The sequence below is a fragment of the Bacillus rossius genome, assembly GCF_032445375.1.
Source record: "Bacillus rossius redtenbacheri isolate Brsri chromosome 9 unlocalized genomic scaffold, Brsri_v3 Brsri_v3_scf9_2, whole genome shotgun sequence".
Classification (NCBI taxonomy): domain Eukaryota; kingdom Metazoa; phylum Arthropoda; class Insecta; order Phasmatodea; family Bacillidae; genus Bacillus; species Bacillus rossius.
In genome coordinates this window covers 23014616-23038205 of record NW_026962013.1, presented here as the reverse complement: position 1 = coordinate 23038205, position 23590 = coordinate 23014616, and the positions used below count along the sequence as shown (strand labels likewise).

Below are 23590 nucleotides of genomic sequence, written 5' to 3'. Positions count from 1 at the left end.
TTGAAAGATTGTGCAGATAAATGCTACAGGCCGATGACCACTCCCAAAATTATAGTACCTTACAATCGAATTGTAACTCTTTTAAATATATAGTACTATAGACTTTGATACCATCAGCTGTACCTGTGTGACTTTTCGTGCAGTCTCGACTCATGAAATCACAGTCTAGCGGTTGCGGGCACTGAATAAAGCAACGGCCAGGATGTTTCAATTTTTTTTGTTACAATTTAAGTACTGTCTAATAAAGTCTTCAAAAAAGGTGTATAATCAAGTAGTTACGGCTACTGAAGATTCACGAAGGTGGCCTTTCAAACTTCTCATATGGTGTTCCTGACACTTCTACTTTACTCGTACAAAAGTTCATGCATGGATGCATTTCATAAACTGGTTAAATAATAATCGTTCATCAGCATTTCCTGTTGCACCATTGTGTTTTTAGCCGAACGAAGATCATTGTAAACTTCGGGATAAATTTAAAGCACATCAGTGGACATAAGCCATTGCTGGTTAACACTGTACGTATGTCATAGAGAAACCTCAAGAAACGGACAATTAAGATAAATACACAAAAACAGATGTCAAATGTTAAATGCATAAGCTCAGAGAATTACGTGGAAGTAATTTATCAGAAAAATATTACATGAGTAAGCTTGTGCCTGATGAATGGAGCAAATGTATATTCCCAAAACGTTTCATCTCTTTTGTGTTAGGATGCCTCCACTGTGTTCGTCTGTGCGGTCGTCATTGTGTTGTCCAAAATATATGGTTAGTTTTTTTTCATCGCTAAGTTAGCTTTTGCGTCGCTGTGTTGCCTTTGTGTTGTCCAGATGATCTTTTTAGTCATAATCATTGGGTACTTTTATTTTAACTGTTTTATCAAAGGTTTACTGTTCTTGTTGAAACTGTCTCGTCGTTTGCAGACTTCTTTGTTTGTCTGTGCTGTAACTACATGAACTCCTAGTATATTGTGGCAACCGTATCAAACCATTTGCTCGCCGTGTAAAAATCGATTGCACCGACTAGAAATCAATCCAGCTCAACAATACAGATGCGCCTAACAATCATTCGTCGCCGCTGACGCTGGTTGTCACATAATTAAAAAAACTTTAAAACTTCGATTCACGCGAGGGAAAGATGGTTTAGCCCCGGTATGTGTTGGAGCAAATCAAAGACGGTTAATCGTTGTTGAGGCACGGTCAATGAATCTCGCTGGGAAGGACAAGAATGCTGCAAACTGCTCATTGGTTAGCTGATTCTTTCTGACCTGTGATAGGTTACATATTTTAAAGTATTTATTTCGACAGTGGAGATAACGTGCTGAGCATTAATAGTTTAAGTATGGTCACAGTACTGTGCATTGACTGAGCAGCTTAACACATTTAAGTTATGCGAGTTTAATGGGTAGCACTGAAGCAACGCAATATGACTTCTGCTTATGCATGCCTACATCGTGAGATGTTAACAATTTTGTAGATGATATTAAAAACTTTGTGGAATTTTGTTTGATACACAAACTAACTCAATACTGGTTAATGTTTTAAATGTGTCCCACCAACGTCATGTTTTGTACGTCAGGTAAGCTACAGCTGCACGATTACATGAGTGAAAGCAAGGGTGATTATTGATTGTTTTATGACTGTGTTTTTATGAAGAACTGAATATATATAATTTAATGTGCTTCTGTATTCTCTCTCCGATGCTTTGACACCTGTTGTTCAGTGGCGAGCTCTGAACTTGACCATGTGGCTGCAACTAGAATTGCTGAAAATTCGATTGCTATCTTCGTATTGTGTTTGATGCTGGTCTCTGTCATTTTCGATGTGCAAAGTTGGAAACTTTTCAACTCATATATCTTAATCAATGTTTAGCATTTTCACTTGTTATTCTAAATCTGGAACCAAACTCATCTACATACCATTCTCCAAGGCTGTTTTATTTTATTTTGGTTTATTATACATACATGCATATATGCCATTAAAACTTATTCATATTTTAGACCATTTTGTCTGCAGAGACTTGGACTGTAGACAAGGGAGATGCAGGGAAGATCAGAGCAATATGTATGAAGTTTGTGAAGAATATGTTGGCAGTTATGAGGCGAGACAGGATCAGGAACGAGATGGTGCAAGCAAGAGAAGGAGTACAGGACTTTAATGACATCATGGAAAAGGCAAGAATGAGATGGTTGGGCCAAGACCAGAGAATGAGCAAAGAGAGGTTGTCTAGGAAATTAGGAGTTAAACTAAGGAAGTATGTCCTAAGTAAGACCTAGGAGGAAGTGGTAATAGCAAATAGTTAAAGGAGTGCAGGAGAGAGAAGAATGGTACAGAGAGAAGGTGGGAATAATCGTGGAGTGACAGACGAAGTCGGAGGCATTATGCTTTGCTGACCCAGCCACAGGTTGGAAGCAGTTGGTTAGTTAGGTGACTTATACGATTTAAGGCAGGGAAGTTTGGGAAAGAATCATCCCAGCATTTGTCTGGAGTGATAAAGGTAAACACCAGAACACCGAAATCGTAATTATAGTCCACGCCCTTTCGAATGCATCACCTCGCTCGGTACCAATAACGTAAATATAACTGATCCATCAGATCACACAACTGTAATAATCCATTGTTTGGAATGTTCTGTATATGGTTTACTCTGTCGCTGGGATTCCATGCTGAAGTACCCTCTAACGCACCCGGGTCGCATGTTAAGGAAGCGCACTGGCAGTTGGTGGCTGCTCTGATTGCTTAGAGAATGTCCAGAGGATTACCAACTATGTTAATGGGCGGACACAGTGAGCGACGAAACAGCTCCGGTACTAGCTTGGACAGATAGTAGAAGTTAGATACACTACGGTCGGATCCTGGGCTCTCTGGGTTTTCAGAGGGGTCCCATAAATGTGATGGACTCGCCTTATGGTACCGTTATATGGTTCTCCTCTGAGTCAACCATCTGTAAGCTGAATAGGTTAAAGGGGGTTTGGTGGCAACGACGCTATTATGGGTTGCCTCAGCCTCTCGTTGTAGCTTGTTGTAGCTCTTGTTGTAGCTTTTCCTCAAACACCTCCTAGTCGTGAAGAAATGACGTAACGCCACTCCTAAACCAGTTCTATCTCGACAGGGGTGCAGTTGCTGATCCTGCAAGGAATAATTTGGCGTATAATATAACTGGTATCGAAGTTTTGCAGTTTAGTTATTGCCGCACTCTGTCTCATGTACTTAACGTATCTCAAGCTTGACTAGTTCTCAAAAGTAGTGCTACCGGTACCATATCTCTTAACTTTCACTTTCAAAGCATCGTGTGAGGTTGGTTGACGAATAATGTTGACAGAAAAAAAAATATATTGGCAGAAGTATAGGTACGTGGGACATTGTTACCGCTTTTGAAAAGGGTAGAATTTGAGACAATTTACACGAAACAGTCTATACACAGACTTTTAAAAGTTTTCTTTTGTCTTTTTTTTAACTGAGTGAGAAAATTCGGGGGTAGATTCATCTAGTCCTCCGAGAGAGTTCGTAAAGAGCTGCACTTCCATCGAAGTGACCCAGTGAAGCTTCTCTTCCCGTTCGTTCGCCCGTCCGTCCGTTAAGGTGGTGCGGGGTTGAGGGAGGGGGGGAGTAGAAGAAAAGCACACCGACCAAACACTAATATTTAGAGAATAGAGGGTCGCCTCCAACCTTCGCCGGCCTCGATACGAACCAGAATAGTCCGCCGCTGTGGTCTCGGGTTGCTGGTGTGTGACGCTAAGCTACGCTACGCTTCGCAGTGCACTCCAAGACCGTTCCGAAAATCCTATGAGGAAAAACTGTGCATGCCTGTTTCAGAACGTGTTCAAAGGTGACAATGGTATCATGGGATGATGCATTGGATGATTTTAGGTGTTTAGTTGCGACACATGTCATTAAAAATTCTATATATCTGAAGTAAAGAAGTTACTTACTTTAAAAGACTGTAGTACCACAATTTAGGTTCGTAAACTTCATAACTTCCAACTCCCGACTATTTTTTTTATTTTGTGTTTCTTTCTTCTCGCATTCAATATGCTTTTTTTTATTAAAATGTCTCGAGTGTCATTTGGCTAAGTAGTTTTTTTTTTTTTTTTTTAATATTTTGACTAACCACGCGTAGGATTGAAAATCCTACCTAACGAGAATTCCCCAGAAGGCAGGACAACTGCAATACACGGGAGTCTAAGAGGTTGCATAACTCCTAGGCCCCAGGAAACCCGAGACTCATAGGCAACCGAGCCCTTAGCAACAACGCAGTGAGCGCTGATTGGCTCTAGATGATGTCACTTGAAGTCTGTGCTGATTGGCACTGGATGATGTCACTCTGGGTTCGCCGGGTATAAATACGGGTTTGTTAGCAAGCAGCAAGCAGAAGGTGCCTAGCTGCCAGCCAGAGGCTTCGGCTTACCACCGCTCCGAAGAAGACAACAGATCGTCACGTTGCCGCCATCGCCCACGACGTCCGCAACTTCGCTACACCACGCCGCTACCGACTTAGAAGAATCAGCACTCGGGGCAGAAGGGAATCGCTGCTCCGCCACGAAAGACAGTCACTCTGCATCGAGAGGCAGCAACCGGACTCTGCCTGCGGCGGACGCGCCGCCATCTCCAGAGTTTATCACCTCCATCCGCAGCCGAGGTGGGACTTAGGCGAATTTCAACAAGCAGTAAGTGGAACTTTAACTTTTCACACTGGACCGGGACTTAGCTGCAGACGACATAATAAGAAGAAACGGACTTAACCTCAGACGCCACGACTCACCACCAATACTCGCCAGGAGCGAGTAGGAACTCGCTCGGTGAGTAATTTTGTGAAAAGCTGCTAATCAAATTTGAAGTCCTCAGGGCTGGGCGAATATCCCCTGAAGTGAAGGGAGCTGACTTTTGATTAGGGACACTCGCTCAGCGAGTGGGGAAGGAGCGAGTCGGCGCAACGAGAGTGGTAGTCGACATCGACGTCGTCCGCATACGGCGAAGAGGGGTTTATAGGTAGTGTTGGCGAACTTACCCGGAATTGACTTTATACATAGAGTAGTCAATTGATAGAGACCGGACTGAGACGTCTCATAACCGGAAATAGAAAGACGACGAGTTGGCCGTACCTCAATAGTGTGTAGGTGAAAGCGCCACTAGGGATCTGACTTAAATTTTAAATATAATAAAAATGGAGGGCGGACCCAAACTCGTGGCATAGGTCTTAGTCTAATGCAAGTGTATGTTCTAAATTGTGTGTCAGATAAAGATTGTGTATAATTGAGTAAAGTTAACTCTAGTTTGGAATTTTGATAGTAACAGGAAATTAATTCAAAGAAAATAGAATACCAAATTTATATTGTTTGTTGCCATAGCTAAACATAATCGCTAAAAGTCAGGATTATTATTTGTTGTTATTACGAGATTATTGCATCAAATTAAAAGTGTGTAATTTGTGTTCATAGAGATCGTCAGCCATTTGCAGTAAACCTGTTTCAGCTATTGAAGAAAACGGCGACGTATCACTACCAAGTTTGCATGTTTGTCGTGTGCTATATCATAACCAATAACAGCGTCTTGTACACAAAACTGTTTAAGTTTCTTCGCAAGATAAAAACCCAACCTATCTTCCTTGGCAACTCTGTACGAGTCGCTGCAAGAGATAACAATGCCAATCTTCATTTTTCACAAGCCAAAGGCATCGTTCTGATTCCTACGTTTTTATAAACTATTCTATTACGTCGTGAGACATGGATCTTCAGCATCATCTGTACTGGACTGTTGTAGTAAAGTACCCTCGCTCAGGCCAGCCTACGCAGGCTTAACTGATTGTTTTTCCATCCGTCTCCAGCGGCCTGTAGAGTCCTCCAAAACTGCGCATTCGTGCCATGCACGATCCGTATATCCCGAAAGCACATATTCAAGAAAACTTGATACAAGCGGATTTTTCAGGCAGACTTAGTTTTTTATCATGTCATTCTAAAATGTTTTCGGACGAAGTCGGTAACGTACTAATTGTAGATTTTTATTTTTACAATAAGATTTTGGAAGTAGTGCCTGCTTATTTATATCCCTTATCTTTATTTTTGGATCATCTAAACGTCGGATTTTATTTTCGTAATGTTACATAAATAGTGTTATTGGGGGTAAGAGGAAAAACGACTCGTACTTCAGCGCCTGGACGAAGTTAAATAAACTTAATTAGCATTCTCAAAACTTAATCTTCTTCGATTAATATATTGATCTCTGTTGCTCAAATTTAGAGTCGCTAGTATTAACGTTCATGTTTTGGTTAGTACCGGTAAACCTAATTAAAAACTATATTTGTTTTTACCTCAAAAATTACTGATAGCAAAATATCAGCAATTCTTTACAGCATTAAATGGAAATTTAAAATATGAGATATTCAACAGTGAATTAAAAGAAAATAGCGGAGAAGGGTTAAGAGAAAAAAGAACAAGAAGTATAATACGTTTTGTGAAAAAAATAATTAATTAATTTAGGCCTTGCCAGTGCAGTTTTTCTTCTGAGGATTTATGGAACGTGTGTGGGGTCACTGAAACGCCCCTTACTAGGCAGGCTTTTTAAGGTGACGTGACCTCCAAGACTGTAGCGGGCTCCGAACCTCTCGTTGCACTTGAACCTGTATGGGTCGCTACCACAACGCCGAAATACTACAACGCCGAACGTACAATCACGCCGAATACCATAACGCCGAATGCCAAATTGACCGCAACGCCGACAGCTAGAAAACTGCTGTGTACCACAACGCCGAAATACAGTAACGCCGTAAAATGTTGCTGTGGGGAGGGGGGGGGGCACAGGAGCAAAATGAAAAACAACTGAATGAATTTGTGTGCTAACCTTACCTAACCTAACCTTCGTGGCAGTCCTGCAATGACATTTTTCGGGGTTAATGTATTTCGGCGTTGTGGTAATTAAGCGTTGTGGTACACAGCAGTTTTCTAGCTGTCGGCGTTGTGGTCAATTTGGCATTTCGGCGTTATGGTTTTCGGCGTTATTGTACGTTCGGCGTTGTGGTATTTCGGCGTTGTGGTGCGTCCCCAACCTCACACTGGGGTGTTGTGATGGAACCCCGGATCCTCGCCACATGAGGCCACCTAAGACCACGATCATCATAAAAGTTGAATTCGTTTTTCCAGTCAATGACTTAAATGAATATATATCCTGTAAACGTGTGAAATATCAGTGGAAAATTGCAGAAATTCCTTAATTTGTACATTTACACAAAAACAAATGAATCTCTGTAAAAAAAAAATGGTTCGCCACTGGGTTTTTGATTCTTTCCCGGGCATGTAAGCTTTGCGCATTTTATGCATTAGTTAAAGTTATTAACATACCCTTCTCTGAATAGCTTTTCAGTATTAACTGCGCACATTAATATGCAAAATACTACAAAATAAAGTCCAACAATTGTTGAATATTCTATTATTTTTTTCCACGGTATGCAAAATTTATGCTTGAACAAAAAAAAACAGTTAACTTTGAAAGTTGTGTGTGTGATTAAACTCGAAAATGGATTTTATTGTAAGGTTGTTTGGGCGTGCGAGTGTGTGTGGTGTGTGTGTGTGTGTGTGTGTGTATTCGCATCGTCAGCTCTTGAGTTCGTCGCCCTTTGTGGCAACCACCCCTCAAGGCGTGTGTCGTGTCGGACGGCAGTTACCCTCTTTGTACGCTGTCTGGCCCGCGAGTGCAGGTGACGACAGGTCATTCCGCACTCGGACCGAAGCAACGAATGAGAGCCAGAGTCGGTTATGTCAGTGGCGAGTGAGAGCAGCGATATGTAAGGCATTGCAGAGACGCACTCAATCCTTACTTCAATGGTAGTGTGTCAGACACCTAAAAGTCGTTTGTCCTAAAGTCGTTTGTCCTAAAGTCGTTTGTCCTAATGTCGTTTGTCCTAAAGTCGTTTGTCCTAAAACTCAGAGTAAAAATATTTTGAAGCTGTTCCGTCGTTTGTCCTAAAATTCGTTTGTCCTAAAGTCGTTTGTCCTAAAGTCGTTTGTCCTAACGTCGTTTGTCCTAAAGTCGTTTGTCCTAATTTTTAGGACAAACGAAATTAGGATAAACGCTTTAGGACAAACGATTTTAGGACAAACGACGTGTACCCTCAGACATAACTCTGTATCAAGCGTGAATAACTATGTAAGTCGATATCTTACATTACAAGTAGGGACCGGAAAAATTCGCGGAATCAATGACCTCTAGGATAGCCTCCATTATCCTCTACACTTCTCAAGTAAACACGCGTGTTCATTGGGTACTAAATTGTGAGGCGTCTCCACTGGGTAGCTTGTGATTCGACGCTTCTTTGGTTGATAGTCTCTCATTGGCCCAGAGAGCTCCAGTTAAACTGCGAGCCAATAGCAGAATCAGAAGAATTATACACATGTTTGAATTTCAGCCTATCGCGAAATGAATCCGCGAATTATTCCAGTCTCTTAATTATAAGACTTACTTATTCACAACAGGTACAGAACTAGTGCAGTGGGTTTCACAAGCGATTACTGAGGACGTACTGCACTCGTGTTACGTACTCTGGAGGTCTTCGGTTCGAAGCTAGATACAGTAGGAGCAACCGGCGACCGTAGATGTAAATTGCAGATCCGTGTGAAAGACAATATATAAATAGTGTTTGGCACCGTATCTGAGTATACCGTATAGTATCTGAGTAAAACTTATGACTCCCCAGTCTAATGCAATACTTCACAGATAAGTGCGAAGATCCACAGATATGGAATTACGCCCAATATGATCTTGAACTTCCCTCTCCTCCCCCCATCCCCTTCCTACCATACTTTACTCTGGTGGAGTCAGAACATCGAACCATTACAATAAGAGGCAACGAATAATTATAGAACCCTTACATGTGCCAATTTTTTCGTAAGTGTGACAAAAAATATTCAATATTGTTTCCAAAAAACTATTACATATATGCAAAAACAATCATCTGTTGTACAAAATTACCATATTTTTCTTGTACTATTAAAAACTGTATAATGTCAGCTGATTTTTAAAGGTCTTTTGTTAAAGTAGAAAAAAAAACATTGTGTGTATCGTTTAGGTGGAGTCTCACACGCCATGGTGATATTTTTTTTGTATTTTCTTTTCAATTCTTATGAATTTAACTCTAAGTAAACATCTCTTGAATTTGTTGTTTCGTTACAAATATTTTCAAGAGATATTTACTAAGCGTGGTATAGTAGGTGTAAAATTCACGTAAGTGATAACAATAACAAAAAATGGCGTTACTTTTTACTTCGTACTTCCATTGCGTAACACTTAGTAAATATATGTTGAAAGCATTTGTGACAGACGACAAATGCAAGAGATGTATAGAGTTAATTTACAGAAATAACCTTAACTATTAGTAATGGTGAGGAAATTGAAAACAAATATTAGTATGTTGCGTGAGGACCATGCCTTAAGTCAATCACAAAACTTTCAGTTGAGATAGAATGCGCTATACTGTGGATGGGTAAAAACCTAAGATTCACATACCCCGAGAGTTAGTGTGTTTTCGTTTTTTTTTATGTTGTAAAACTGTAGTTAGTTTAAATTAGTTTAGGTTTGCAGGGTTCCTATGCTCTTTCTTAGTGAATTTTTCCTAATTTTTCCCTGTTTCCCTTGTCCAACTGAGTGGGGCTCTCTGAACAGATAACAGTTAGATTAAAATATACATTTTATTTAAAAAACACACATTTAAACTAACAATGATATAATATTCATTAACTGTGCTGCATTAACACTGCCAGGCTAAAAAAACAAACAAATTTTTAAACGATACATCATTGCCTGGGGTCAGGCTGAAAACTATAGACATTTTATTGTGCTCCAAATTAAAAAAAAAAAATTGTATCCTTTATGTTTATTTTACGCCAGTAAAAATCAAGATAAAGGTTATTACAGGAACCCAAACTTATGACTTAAATACATACCAGGTTTAAGACTAAAATAGCCTACTACATTATATAAAAAATTACTAATACTGTATTGTAACTAAGATATTCAAATTTTCCTGCGTTTTAGAGGTTTATATGAAAGTTTTTTTTTTCAAACCTCGCAAGTTTTCTAGGTTTTCCAATAAATTTTGGTTCGTTCAAAAAAAAATTTCTCACAAAATTGTGTTCCATATTTAATTATTTATTTCGAGGAGTTTTTTTTTGCTTGCCTAAACGAACGTAACTCAAATGAAAAGATGTTTGGGTTAGGTTAGAGACATGCAAAAATGCTCTAAAGTTTTTTTTTAATGAATGAATCATTCCAAAATATTAATATATTTTCTTTAATTCCAAGTGGTGAACTTTGGATGTGTTCGGTATGGATCAGGGCTAAGTGAATCTGAGGCTTCCCGTTGTATGGAGGAGGGGGATACGTTTACGTTCGGATGAGCTGGTTCATGAGGGGGAGGGGGTGTCGGTCGGAGGGCGGGGCGGTGTCGGATCCAAACACAAACAAATGAACGACGCCGCGGTTCTGACTCACCGAGAGTACATAAACGTCTTCGCGCTGGATCGCCGCGTCCGACCAGCAGCGGGGGCGAGATGAGCGTGCCTTTTAGAACCGGGCGCACAACACACGCCCATGTTTAATGGCAGAAGCGGGAACAGGATTGACTTTTTTTGGTGGGGAGGGAGGGAGGCACCGTAAAGGTGGGTTTACGATTGAAAATTAAGAATTAAGAATTAAGACTTAGTCGTGTACTTACCATATGACTCTATGTAAACTAGTGGAATGGTTTATGATTGTCGTGTGTGAATTTTGACGGGTCGTGTGCGAACCATATGATGACTTAAGACTTAACAGAAATGGTTATATTTTATATTTTTTCGTTAAGACTTAAAGGGAAGCGACCAATCACAACAAACCGGAACCTTTCAGCCGGAAGTTTATGTCTGGGTATTGTACCGAGCGAGGCAGTATTTTTGGTTATAATTCGTATATTTGTAATTTGTAATCATCCATTTCGAAAATTAGATAAACCATTTGTCAATAACCTATTTCAAACCTGCTTCTCCATTTCGAACAATGGCCGACCATGTGTTTTGTGCTGTGATTGGTTGGAATTAACTACTTCTATGTCAATCATAAACTGGAAAATGTAGTTTTGACTTAATAGTGTGCTCGATGTTAAGTTATAATTCTTAAGGAAATCAATCGTAAACCCAGCTTAAGTCCGAGATTACCCCCTTTCCGGATAACTTAGTCCGGATGTTAGACCCAGACAAAGTCATAAATACGTTTTTTTTAAATAATTCTTTCAATAGAGATGATATATTCAATAATTTATTTGGGACATATGTATGTCATCGAGAATTTTTCCTCTATAACGAACAGTGACATACAGTAATGACGTATGTCCAAAATATTATTTTCGATTAATTTATTAATAGTTACACGCCCTTCTTTAATAAGTATCTATTAAATATAATTACATCCCAAAATATACTTTAGAGGTATTTTTATCCATTGCATATTTACCCTTCTTGAGGGGGAGGGGGAGGGTTAACTTACCTCCGGTTCATAACCTCTCTCCCTTTTCTGGATCCGTCTCTGATTATTGGCGATTTATTAAAATTTCAAAGCAATCGGTGAAGAACTTTCTGTGATTTAAGATTTGGAACGAACATTTACATTATTATTTATGTAGTTTTGTGTCTCTTATTTGAAGCAGGTACTGGATGTTGTGCAAGTTGCAAACATGCCAGGCGTTCCAGTTTTTCGTTTCAATATTTCGTTTTAAATTTAATAAACGAATTTTCTGAAAATGTAGAATCATGGGTATTAACAGAAAGCATTTTCTGTTTTTCTCTAAATTTATTTAGTTAAACTTTGTAGCGAGTGATAACACTAAATATATATTATTTTAATTTATTATAATTTAATTGTGAACTATTTCTCTTCATAAAACTAATAATAGTTTTGTATTATTTAATTTCTATGACAGCTCTATTTTTTTTTCTCTCGACAGGTAGAAAAACAAAGGAGAAGAAAAAGAAAGGTTTCGTCACGAAAGTTTTTCATGCAAGAGTAGAGTACTATAAATAGCTTATTTTTTTCTTGTTCAAAAATGTTATGGTCATATGGCACACAACGTTTGACACTAGTTATGTAGAGTCCTATAAAATAAATGACAACTGCTTTGAAATAATTAAGCACATAAACCCAGAGCTTTATGCTGTCCAACAAGAATTGGCAGAATATTATGGAATAGATAAAGCATTCGATTCCACTTGTTTATAACAGCATTCACGACCATTTGATATTAAATTACTTTAACGGTCATACACATAAATTTGCAGATACAGTCATATTTAAAATAAAATAAATCAGAAATGTAAGCCGCTAAAAATAATAGTACGTTACAGCGGTTTTGTACTAATATAGGTACTTATCTCAGGTTTTCTTGTGACATTATTTTACATGAACGTGATACCAAACTATAATAGATAGGCTATTATAAATTTATTGCAAAAGATAAAACTAGATCTTTTTATATTATCAATATTTTGTTCTATTCCTACATGAAAAATCTCTTGGCAAAGCATTTATTATTTTACTCCTATTTGCTTACATCTCGAGAGAAAAGACATAAATTTAATAGAGCTGTCATGGACATCAACGAATACAAAACGACTACTTATAAAATTTAAATTGTGCTACAGTTAAACGATAATAACTTAAATAAAAAACTAACATAGCACTCACTAGCTACAAAATTATGCAGACACTTAGAGTTACATTTTAAATAGAATAGTTTCTCTATTATTAAGAAAAATGGGGTGGGGTGGTATCATGGACACGGCCGTGTGTTGAACGTTAAAAACGTGTACGTAACAGGTACTTTCTATACAAAATATAAAATACGCTATTTTTTATTTTAACACCATATATATTCACTGTAAATATTTTACACTAAAGTTTTATACATGCGTTCCATATATTTTGACGAGAGCTGACGATTGAAACTCAAACGAACGTCGTAGCTTCTCCGAGTCAAAAGTTATACTAAATGGAAATCTCGAAACGCAGCAAAATGACCTCAAAATGGCGGCGCTACCCCCTCCACCATGCGCGATGCGTCACAGTCCTCACTTAGCGTAACGAATTCTTTGATCCTTTAGCTATCCAGGGGTGCAGGTAATTAAATTTCGGATGGAGATGATAGATATGCAGCTGCAATACCAAACTGTATCTCCCGATTTTATCATTCGTTTTTTGAATAGCCTCCTACTAAGAAGCAATTTTAAAGACGTTATCCACGTCGAAACTGTCTCTCAGCTCCAGCTTTAACTTGGGAAGCATTTCATTCCATAAGTAGTTCATAAGTTTTCAATTTATTTACTTTTCTTCGACGAAACCGCAGCCGAAGTTGGCCGGTGGAATTCAGAACCCATGCTGTATAAGGATATTTATTATGAGACCACGTCACCGCCTGCAGGTCACGACCTTTTCCCCCTCGATTCCCCTCCCCAACCTTGTTGTCACACTCGCTGAAACTGCAGCGCTTCCCCCCCTTTCTTCCTCCGCAACCCCCACCGCCCCTCAATGCAGCAGTGCCTACTCGTGTATGCCCGCACGTGGGCGTCTGGGAAGGGGAGAGATGAATGTCGTGTTGGAGGGGGGTGAGTAGGGGTAGCACCCCCCTCGTGCAGGTAGGTGCCTACCACCGACATCCCTTCTCGCACTAGGCACGGCCCAGCCCTGACAGTGATGTATCTACCCCTTCCTTACTTCACCCGCGGTAGGGGGCAAGACTTGTGCTATTGTCATCTGCAGGAATGGGCTTCGGTGGGACGGTCACCCATTCTTCACAGAGGAAGTGGGGGGTTGCAGTTGAAAATATCGCATCGATTAGGTATTTATTCCCGCGGGTGGGGAAAATATTGGCAGAAAGTACACTATAATTTCTCCCCACCCCACCCCCTTTTCCCCCTACGGATGCATGTAAGGGAGCAATGACAGGCTAGAAACTGAAACATCCGTGTGTAATGGAAATTTTTATACCTCGTCTTTACTTACGTAGCCTTTAAAAAATTAAAGATAAGCTTCTTGGACGGTCTTATCGATTTAATAAAAAAAATGTATTTTCTTTCGTTAACTTACACAACTATCTCGTTTACCTTTTGAAATAAAATAAAATCATGAGAGTGAGAGAATATTTCTAAACTCTACCACCCCCCCCCCCCCCCCAACAATTCAGGTATCTTTTCTGAGCTTTATCCTTGATATGTATTGATATTACTTATTTCGTAGCGGGGTGCGGGAAAATAAAAGGAAGTTTTTCAAGTTAAAGTAAAAAAAATTAAGTGTGAATAATGAAATTGCATTATAATTGTGGTGTAAAATAGAAAGTAACTTATTTAAAAGTCGAATTTCGTTCACATCAATCCCTATCAAGACATGCGAGAAGTATAAATAAAAACAGCTTACAGCTTTAATGAAAAACTAAATAATTTCATAATTGTATATTTGTTTGATAATGTCAGTGGCAGCTCATTATTTAAATGTTCATGAAGTATGAATTTATTTTATAAAAACTTATTCGTGACTAGCTTCCTACACAATTTCGTTGGATTAGACAAAAGAATTCACATGTGTTGCTTAAATGAAAAAGTGTTTAGCTATTGTTTATTACAGTTTAAAGTTACATTAAAGCTACTCTGTAGACTACAATTAAGGTTTCACGTTCAGGAGCAAGCAGAAACAATGCTGTGGAATCACTACCTCGGAAAAGTGCTACGTGTACACAGAAAACAATTTTCTGAATTTTTACAAAAGATTCCTTTGGAAACCGCTTGTCAAGAAATAGTTTGTAATACTACATGAAAGATATTGTAACTTTGTACATCACGTGGCTGTGGTTATTTTTGCACATACGAAATACGATTTCGAGATAATACCGAGTATTTCTCAAGAAAATTGGCACAACAATTTATATTTTGATTGATGTTTCATTCAGACATAATTTTATACCATCAAAATGATAATTGAAATTCGATAATTGGACTTTGTTTTATTATAATTTCAATTTGCGCCGTTAAAATTGGAAAGCTATTTAGGTATCGGTTTACAAATAACTTTAACTATTGTAGTTACTGGGACATCACAACGCATAAATACCGGGTTAATAATCTGAACACAGTATAACTGCGAAATTTATTTTGTAGTAATACAATTATTTTCTTGTAAATGTATGAGTTTACAAATAAATACCTGTAATTTTACATGAATAATTTATTTGAATTCCATTTACAATACAAATTACAGTGTGTCTGATCATTTGTACATTTTCTCTGAATGTATCAACATTGAACACATAAAAAAATTAAATATAATTTTAAATACAACTTTTGTTCAGCTCAATTATACCTTGCTTTAAAGAAGCCAAATTTTGAAAAAAACCAAACGACAGATTCTCGGAAATTTCGCCGGATCGATAACCTGCTTGATGTCTGCTGTGCTTTTTTCGAGACTTAATCGCTCGTTAATTGGCTGCAGTCCTTGAGAGAAGACATTATAGTTTTGAATGAAATGAATGTGATTCGACCTTTCAGTTGTTGTTGTTGTTGTTGTTTTGTTATTGGTTTGGACTGTCTTGTGGACCGATTGAAGAAGACGGTGCCAAAATTATACAAGCGTTCAGAGTTTCGCTTGTAATTGAATGACAAGGTTTCTAGTTATGGCTTTGTTGAATCCAAGATGGAGCATATTTAATTTTGTGTATTTTGAAATTTTTTTTTTTTTTTGCAAACGGCGCAGAGATTTTCGACGCGGTTTGGCGGGCCAGCCGAGATCACATCGGCGAAATGTCGCTTCCGCGAAGCTCGAAGCATCGCGGTATCGTCCTGGAATCGCGCCGTTTCCCGCGACGCAGAGTCACTGCCGACGCCGCGTGGAAAGGGTTGGGTCTCTTTAGGGTCGCGGGGGGGGGGGGGGGGGGGGAGAGGAGTATTTGGCTCGGTGCCGCGGCCCACGTTGCGTGGGAATCAAGCTGCTTTTACCGGAGGAGATAAACGCTCTCTCCCGGCGCGCGGACGAACCCCACAAGTAGCTCTCCGCCGTCTAAATGAGTCGCGTCTACGCGACCGCACTCCGAAAAAAAAAAAATCCTTTCCGTCAATGTCCCTACATTCGCGCAATAAGCGAAGAGAGACAGGGACGTTAACTTTTCCACATTGGCGAAAGTTCCTGGCTGGATGGTCTTTATGGGGTGGTAAATCTCCTTACACTGTAATTTTTTTTGTAAAGGGAACAGAAATAGTAATGTAAAGTTACCGATGTTTCTTTTAAAATTATATATTTACATGAAAACAAGTTTATCACTACAAAATTAGTGTTCGAAGCAATATTGAGGTATCCCAGTAGCCCATTATTTTAGTTACTCAGTCACAATATTCCTGTACTTAAAGTTATTCAGTCATTCAGTACAGCTTTACAGAAGTAACTGCGCACATTAATACGCATAATAAAACAAATTAAAGAATAATGACTGGAATATCGATTATCGATTATCTTTTGCGTGGTTTAAAAACAATATTCTTCAGTGAAACATAAATAAAAATTTAAAATTATGAACTAATTTTTGTAATAAATACTCTGAATTATCTTGAAAACTGTATTTCGTGTATACAAAAATAAATAAATCAAAGTGTTGAACAAAGTTAAAAAAACTATTTCTTATCAACTGGCTACCAAAGGAATCTTTTGTAAAAGTAAAGAATTTTATCCAATAAAAAGAAGAAAAAAAATACAGTTTATAAGATGTAAGAAAATAAGCATTTGTTGTATGTAGTAGTGCATATATGCTACATACTTGTACCAATTACTAATATATTAATGCAAGTTCTTTAGTGTTTTCCTTTTGCCATAGTAAATTATTTTTAAATATGCTGAAATGTTTTTGTTAGGTTATGCAAGGCTAAAAGTTTTTGTTGTTTTTTGCCTTATATATTACTTTTCTCAATAGCCCCGCGTTTCAGGGCTCGCGCCCACAGCTATCATCTGGCCTATCATTGATTTTTGATACTAATTCAATAAGAATTTTCAATTAATCTTGCAGCAAAGAGCGCAGTAGTATACACGTTCGCGCGACTATAATGCGACAACTAGCAAAAGAAAACCTGTGCAGCCAGCAATGTCAATATGCGAGAAGGCTCTTTTGTTTCTTGTCACAAAAAAAAAACACGCGTAACAATGTGGCCATTTCGAATAGTTTGATAAATGTTCACAGCTAAGTGCACGGTCAGAAATTACAATAAATTTACAACGAAGAACGGAACTCAGATAAACCTAAAATTCTTCGTAGTTTCACGTCAATAAATCTTCGTGGTAATTGCGATTTATCCCTATTCCAAGATTTGTGTTTATTGGTAAACACTGTAAAAAACACACACGTGAAGAAGAAGAAGAAATGTTTTTTATTTGCTATAGCCTTGACCATTTTTTAATGTTTTGCTATGCCGTGATAACTCTTGAGGATTCACGTTCAAAGTAAGTCAACTCAGTACCTCTGAATTTACCGTCGAACATTGCTCGTGACAGCTGCAGATGGCGAAGTCCGACCCGTCCGGCATCAAAGGTTTACTGGCTCAGATCAGACGGATCCTCTCTTAGCGACTGCACCATCAGCAACTGGCGTCAAAGATGCCGTGCACCAATCAAATACCATACCCGCATCTGCAACTTCACCTCTGGCAGATCAAACAGACGCGACCGCGCTAATGTCGCAGGTCACTGAATACGTGACGTAAGTTTCTAAGAAATTTCAACCACTCAAAATTGGCGCAAATTCATATGAACTTATTTTTTTCCTCAACGAATATGAAAGAGATATGTACCACGGTTAAATAGGAAAAATCTCTTTTTAAATTTCTCATCATCCGTATCATAAATTTCTGAACAATTTCTTTTACTGTGCACTCTATAATTCTATATTTATGATGTTCCTAAACACGTAAAATATGTCATGCATTTTACTATAAAATGACAATACAAATATGAACAATTTCCTGTCCACTCAAGTTTTATTTTTAAAAAGTTTAAGTTAATATTATCTTGGATTTACGGACTTTTTAACGAAGTATGCGCTTGAAATAAATGAAGTATTTCGTAGAAACTATGCCAAATTGGAAAATTACTTTTTTTTTGTTCCATTGAAAACAGGGTAAAAATGTACAGGGAAGAAGATGGTTGTTGCTATATACTTAACAATCATCCTGCCTCAGAGTAATTCTTAAATGCTTTTCGTAAACAGATATCTCTCGGATATCTCGAGTAATTTTGAAATCGCGTTGTTTTCCTGAAGCTCTTTATACCGCATTGGTAACCGGGTAGTCTTCCCGGGCGCACACACGGTGTCACTTCATGGGAAATATCTTTAGAATTCGTAATTTCTGGCCACTGATGGCCGGCCGATATAGGGGCTGAGTCTGAATCCTTCCCACAAACTTCGACTGCAGGTACATCACGTAAAATTAAGTTGAAAATACATACATATGCATACGGCTTATAGTCTAAAGTGCTTCCCATGAAGTTGCAGTTGAACCGGTCGCTTATTGACAGTAAATGGTAAAGTATTTATGACGGAACGTCAAGCGTCTGGATAGTGTCCAATTGAACAAAGTTCTAAAAACATTGCTAGTCTTGTCGCTGAAGTAAAACATAAAGTTTAAATAATTTAGGATTAATTCCTTAATTCCCGTAAATTTTCGTAACGAGAGGGAATAATGTTATTTTTAAAGGCTGGTTATTAATCTAAATGTCAAAAGTAACGAAAAAAGGTCGCCTGGTTGTATTGCCCTTAACCCCACCGTTTTGTTAGCTGTGGTACCTAAAGTTGTCAGGTTATGTTTCGTGAAAATATATTTCCCCACAAATAAAGGCATGGTCACATTTTTTTTTCTTTTGTGATGTTTGGCACGTATGGTTTGTTCAGCACGCAAGTTTGTTCTTTAAGATATATCTGCAGTTGTTTTAGTTTTATTTGTAGTTTAATATTATCTTCGAAATACCTCATTGGTGTGTACATCACTTAACTATCAGTGTCTCTGATATTGCAAATTGAATGTGCACAGGCGTCGAAGTATTTTATTCTAAATGTTATACTAGTATTTTTTTTCGAAAACTGTGAGGTAAAGTACGTAAAAAAAACCCTGCCGTTTTTAGTTATTTTAGACGTGTAGATTAATAATCAGCTTTTAAAAACCACGTTATTCCTTCTCGTCACAAAGGGTAATGGTAATTAAGGTTGTTACCCTAAATTATTTTATTGAAATAATTGTACTTCAGCGACAAGATTTGCAGTATTTATAGAACTTTGTTCAATTAGAAACTATCCAGAGGTTTGAGTTTCCATCATAACTAATTTCTTATTTATTTTCAATAAACGACTGGTTAAGCTGCTACTACAAAGTTATGTAACAGTCTTCGGAAGCACTTAAGAACATAAGCCGTATGCATAAGAGTTTTCAACTTATTTTTACGTAAAGAACCTGCAGCCAAAATTTTATCGGTCGAATTTAGACTGATCCAGCATAGGCCTTGTACAAAGCTTAAAAATTATATTTTGCTTTTGGAAAGGGAAGCCAAAAATTCTCCCGAGGGTGGGGTGAGACTTGATTGAAAAAAGACTAATATTAATTTGCTCTACTAAAATGTAATTTTAAAAAAAATTAAATCACCACTGAAGAGCAGGAAATCACGTCAGTTACTAACGGCTTGCCTTCTTAACCGAATAGCTCATCTGAACACTTTAAACTAACCATTGATACTTGCTTGTCATCACAGATCAGTCTTATCTTGAACATTGACATCCATGCAGCCTGAAGAAAACTGTCACCAATTGTTGGAAAATATTTTATTTTTGAAGTTATACTTCTTCAAGCGCGTTATGAAAAAAAAAATGATGAGAGTGAATTTTTATGATGCCTGCGCAATATGCAACGAAATTTTCGCAGGACGAAAAAAAAAAATACATACAAATAAATATTTTATATGGCCCTTTAAATCCTACACTTTAGTGTTTGATGGTTTGTTATTGAATACTGCCCAATTCATTACAAACATTTATTTATTGTGAAAATTAGTGATATAAATTTTATTTATAAACCATTTCAAGTGTATTTATATAAATGAGTTTAGGTTATACTTCTTAAGGCGCGTTATGGAAAAAATTATGAAAATGGGTTCCCCAGAAGCCAAGCAACTCCATTCAGCTTATATAGGCATATTGTAGCAAAATTATTTATTTTAAATAATTGGGAGTACCACTATTTTTCACATAACTGACCTCAACTATTTGAATAAAATAATTATTCCTGTCGGTCCAAATCAGACTCATTTTGTATAAAGAGCAAAGGGTGAAAAATAATGTTATTACAATATTTAACTGACATTTGCAAACGAATGCAATCATTCGTAATCTATTTGATATATCTATGCAGATTCGGAGAAATTTATTGTAATATATATATAATTATAAACATATTTAACTTTTTTATGATCCTCTCAGCACGAGTTCTGTACAAATAAAACTAAAAACTAATTCATTTTGGAAGAAAAAAGAAACTTTCCGAGCCTAAAACCCACTGATATAAAAATTAAAAAAAAAAAAAAAAAAATGTGTAATACATCGTTCCAGAGCAAAACGTTCATACGACATGTTTCAGTTTCGTTTTGTAAAAATAATATAAGGAATAATAATAGTTCAATAAAATGATTATTTACCTTTACAAGTTTAAGTTAGTGCCTAGCTAATCTAGTCAACATACCTTTTTGAGAAACATGTTATGGACTCCGTCTGCCCGGGCACACACACGGTGCTTCAGGAAAAACAACGCGATTTCAAAACTACTCAGGAAATCCTAGTGGGGTCTGTTTACAAAAAAGCATTTAAGAATTCGCTCAGGCCCGAAAAGTACTTTTGATTCCGGATTAAGTTTTTAAACTGTATTTTTAGAAGAGTGGACACGGCTAAAATGCGTGTTTTTAGAGTAATTTTTAGGCGTAAAAGAACTATGACGACGAGAAGACTGCGCGCCAGTGCAGAGCCTTGCGCTTAGAGGCTATACCGCGCTAGAAATACTAGCATGCGTCGAGCTTATTAACCCGTCCAACACACATACACCAACCAATAGACGGGCTTCTTTAGTGCAAAGCGAGTAACGAGGAGTAACGTTTTACAATGGATAATCATATAGGTGGGTGATTCAGGAATTAAAATCCGTAAAAAAACATTGTTACTATTTTCTACAGGTACATAAATTTTCAGTCACAATGTTTACGCTGGAATGTCTTTGGAATAACTTCAAAGGCTTCTTTATTTTCACGGGCTTTAAAGTCAGCTGTTATCAGAAAGGCGCAAGATTAACGTCACGTCGCCGACACAGTGACACAGTGGCCGTAGCAAAGAAGAAATGCAAACTTGTCGGTAGCTGAGAGGGGTAATGTACTCACCCTTCGTTTCCTCATGTCGCGACAGACGGTTTCCGCCCTTCTTTTTTTTTCCTCCGCTCGCGCAGTACCTCGCCGGCCGACGCGACGTCGGATTCACGCCGTTCCGTCCGGGTTCGAACCCCGCGCGGCGCACATCTCACCATCGGGGCGACATCCGAGAAGAATATCCACCCCTTCTGCGGTGTGACCCCGTCGGGACGATTGTCGCCGTGGTCTTGCCCCCGCCCTCCAGATGTCACAGGTCGCCCCTTTACACGCAACCCATCCGCGCGTGGATGCCTCTAGAACTCCGGTGACCCCGCTCTTTTTTTTTTTTTTTAACTTTGCTTTAATTTTAGGTTTCGCGTACCCTTCAATTCCTGCGGGTATTTCTCCCCCTTTTTTCCGCTTTCGGAACGTATTTTCCGAAGAAAAAAAAGGGGCAGGGTTCGAGGCGCGCGCGTGATGTACCTACGCGGCAAAACCTAGCTTCGACTGTCGGCCACTGCGCGAAACTGTGTAAGGGGAAGGGGAGCGTCAAAACGTCGTTGCGTGTCGCCCTTTTCGGTTGCTGCGCATGCGCGGAGAAAAAACCGTCACGCAGCCCCTCCACCCTCCCCTGGTGCCGTCCGTAGCCCATCCCTTCTGCGCCTGCGCCGCGGCGCACCTCTCGATAGCATCGCCCCGTTGCCGTGGAGACGCGCGTTCTGTTCCGTTTTACTAGCAGGGGGGGGGGGGGGAGGGGTGCCGCGACACTCACGATTCATTGACCCAGAGTCGAACTCCCGTGCAATCCGCCTTTTGCATCTTTATTTCCTTATTTTTGAAAGTGTGACATCTTAGCTCTCGGTATACGGCATTCGATGGGAGTGATTTCGTGAATGCGTCGAAAGTCAAGGAACGGAAATGTGTAACGACCACAGTGCTGCCATCTGTGGCTGATGGTGCTAACCAAAGTGAACAAAGACAAAGCCTTTATAGTATTAACTGTTTAATGTATTTTAATGAATGTCATTGTCAAAAATCAAATCCATAACCGGGGTTTAGTATTATTTTTTGAAGTGAAAATTATTTGTGTTTGATAGGAGTAAAATTTCAATGCCGAATTTGAATGCAATGTTTTCGTGAAACATTGTTTTTTTTTTTCCTAACCTAAGTTTAAAACTAAGTGTATTGGGAGGGGTCCGGGTTAGGGAGAGACTCTAAGTGCGTCTCAGGCCGAAGCCTATACGCTCTAGTCATGCAGGGGGTACCATGCAGAAAAGGGAACATGCATATGTGCTAAGGAGGGGGATTGGCCAGCCATGGCAGCAATTGGCGCCATGACTAACTCCCCTCACTTGACTATTCTAGACTATACTAGATAAGTTGGGCCCAGGTAAAACCTGCATAGACACAGGGAAAACCCTGGGCACTGACATGCGGGATGCAAAAATTCATGCATTAATTTCATGCTGGTTGGTTACGGGAGTAGAAGGATGGCTCAGGAAGAAGAGTTGGAAGAGTAGAAAATGTCTACTAAGCAAGGGCGGGCACTTGGACATTTCTGTCCGCACTTTAGTTTGGTAGGACTGGTTTTTAGGGGGCGACTTTAGTCGTTTCCCGCCAGGCTGCCAGCCAGCCAGGTTAGCTGAAAAAGAAGTGCATTATTACAGCTGTAATTATATGACCGCAGCTCCCAGGTTGCCCCAGCTGCCACGGTCATGCATGCCCGACACATTGTGCTGCCAGCCTGGGCATGTCAATCATCGGCCAGTCTAATGTTGCATATTTCCACCGCAGGACGTGGTCAGGCACATGGTCAGACACCTATTATTCAATAGTGAGGCTGCTCACTGAATATATTTTAATCTAAGGGACAGTCAGGGAACATGTGTGTAATTCATTAGGGCCCCGCTGGGCCAAAACGCGACTGGTTTCATTAGAACCCCGCTGGGTCAAAACGCGACTAGATTCAGCGAACGGCGCAACGAGTGTACTGGGATTGTGGGGGCCTTAATTCCGACACATGATGCTGCCAGCCTGGGCATGTCAATCATTGGCTAGTCCAATGTTGCATATTTGCACCGCAGGACGTGGTCAGGCACACGGTCGGAATCCTATTAATTAATACTTAATATTATACTTAAAATAGTATGTGATATAATATACCACCCTACTGCACC

At 38.9% G+C, this 23590-nt stretch overlaps 1 protein-coding gene across 1 annotated transcript in view; it reads right to left on the bottom strand.

Moving 5' to 3' along the window:
* The window catches only part of LOC134542761 (potassium voltage-gated channel protein Shaw-like), a 391400-nt gene extending 369468 nt beyond the window's left edge, over positions 1-21932 (bottom strand). The window contains exon 1 of the mRNA XM_063387264.1: positions 21447-21932. The gene's annotated coding sequence lies outside the window, so the exon portion shown is untranslated. The remainder of the gene's footprint in view (positions 1-21446) is intronic.
* Positions 21933-23590: the final 1658 nt, after the last annotated feature.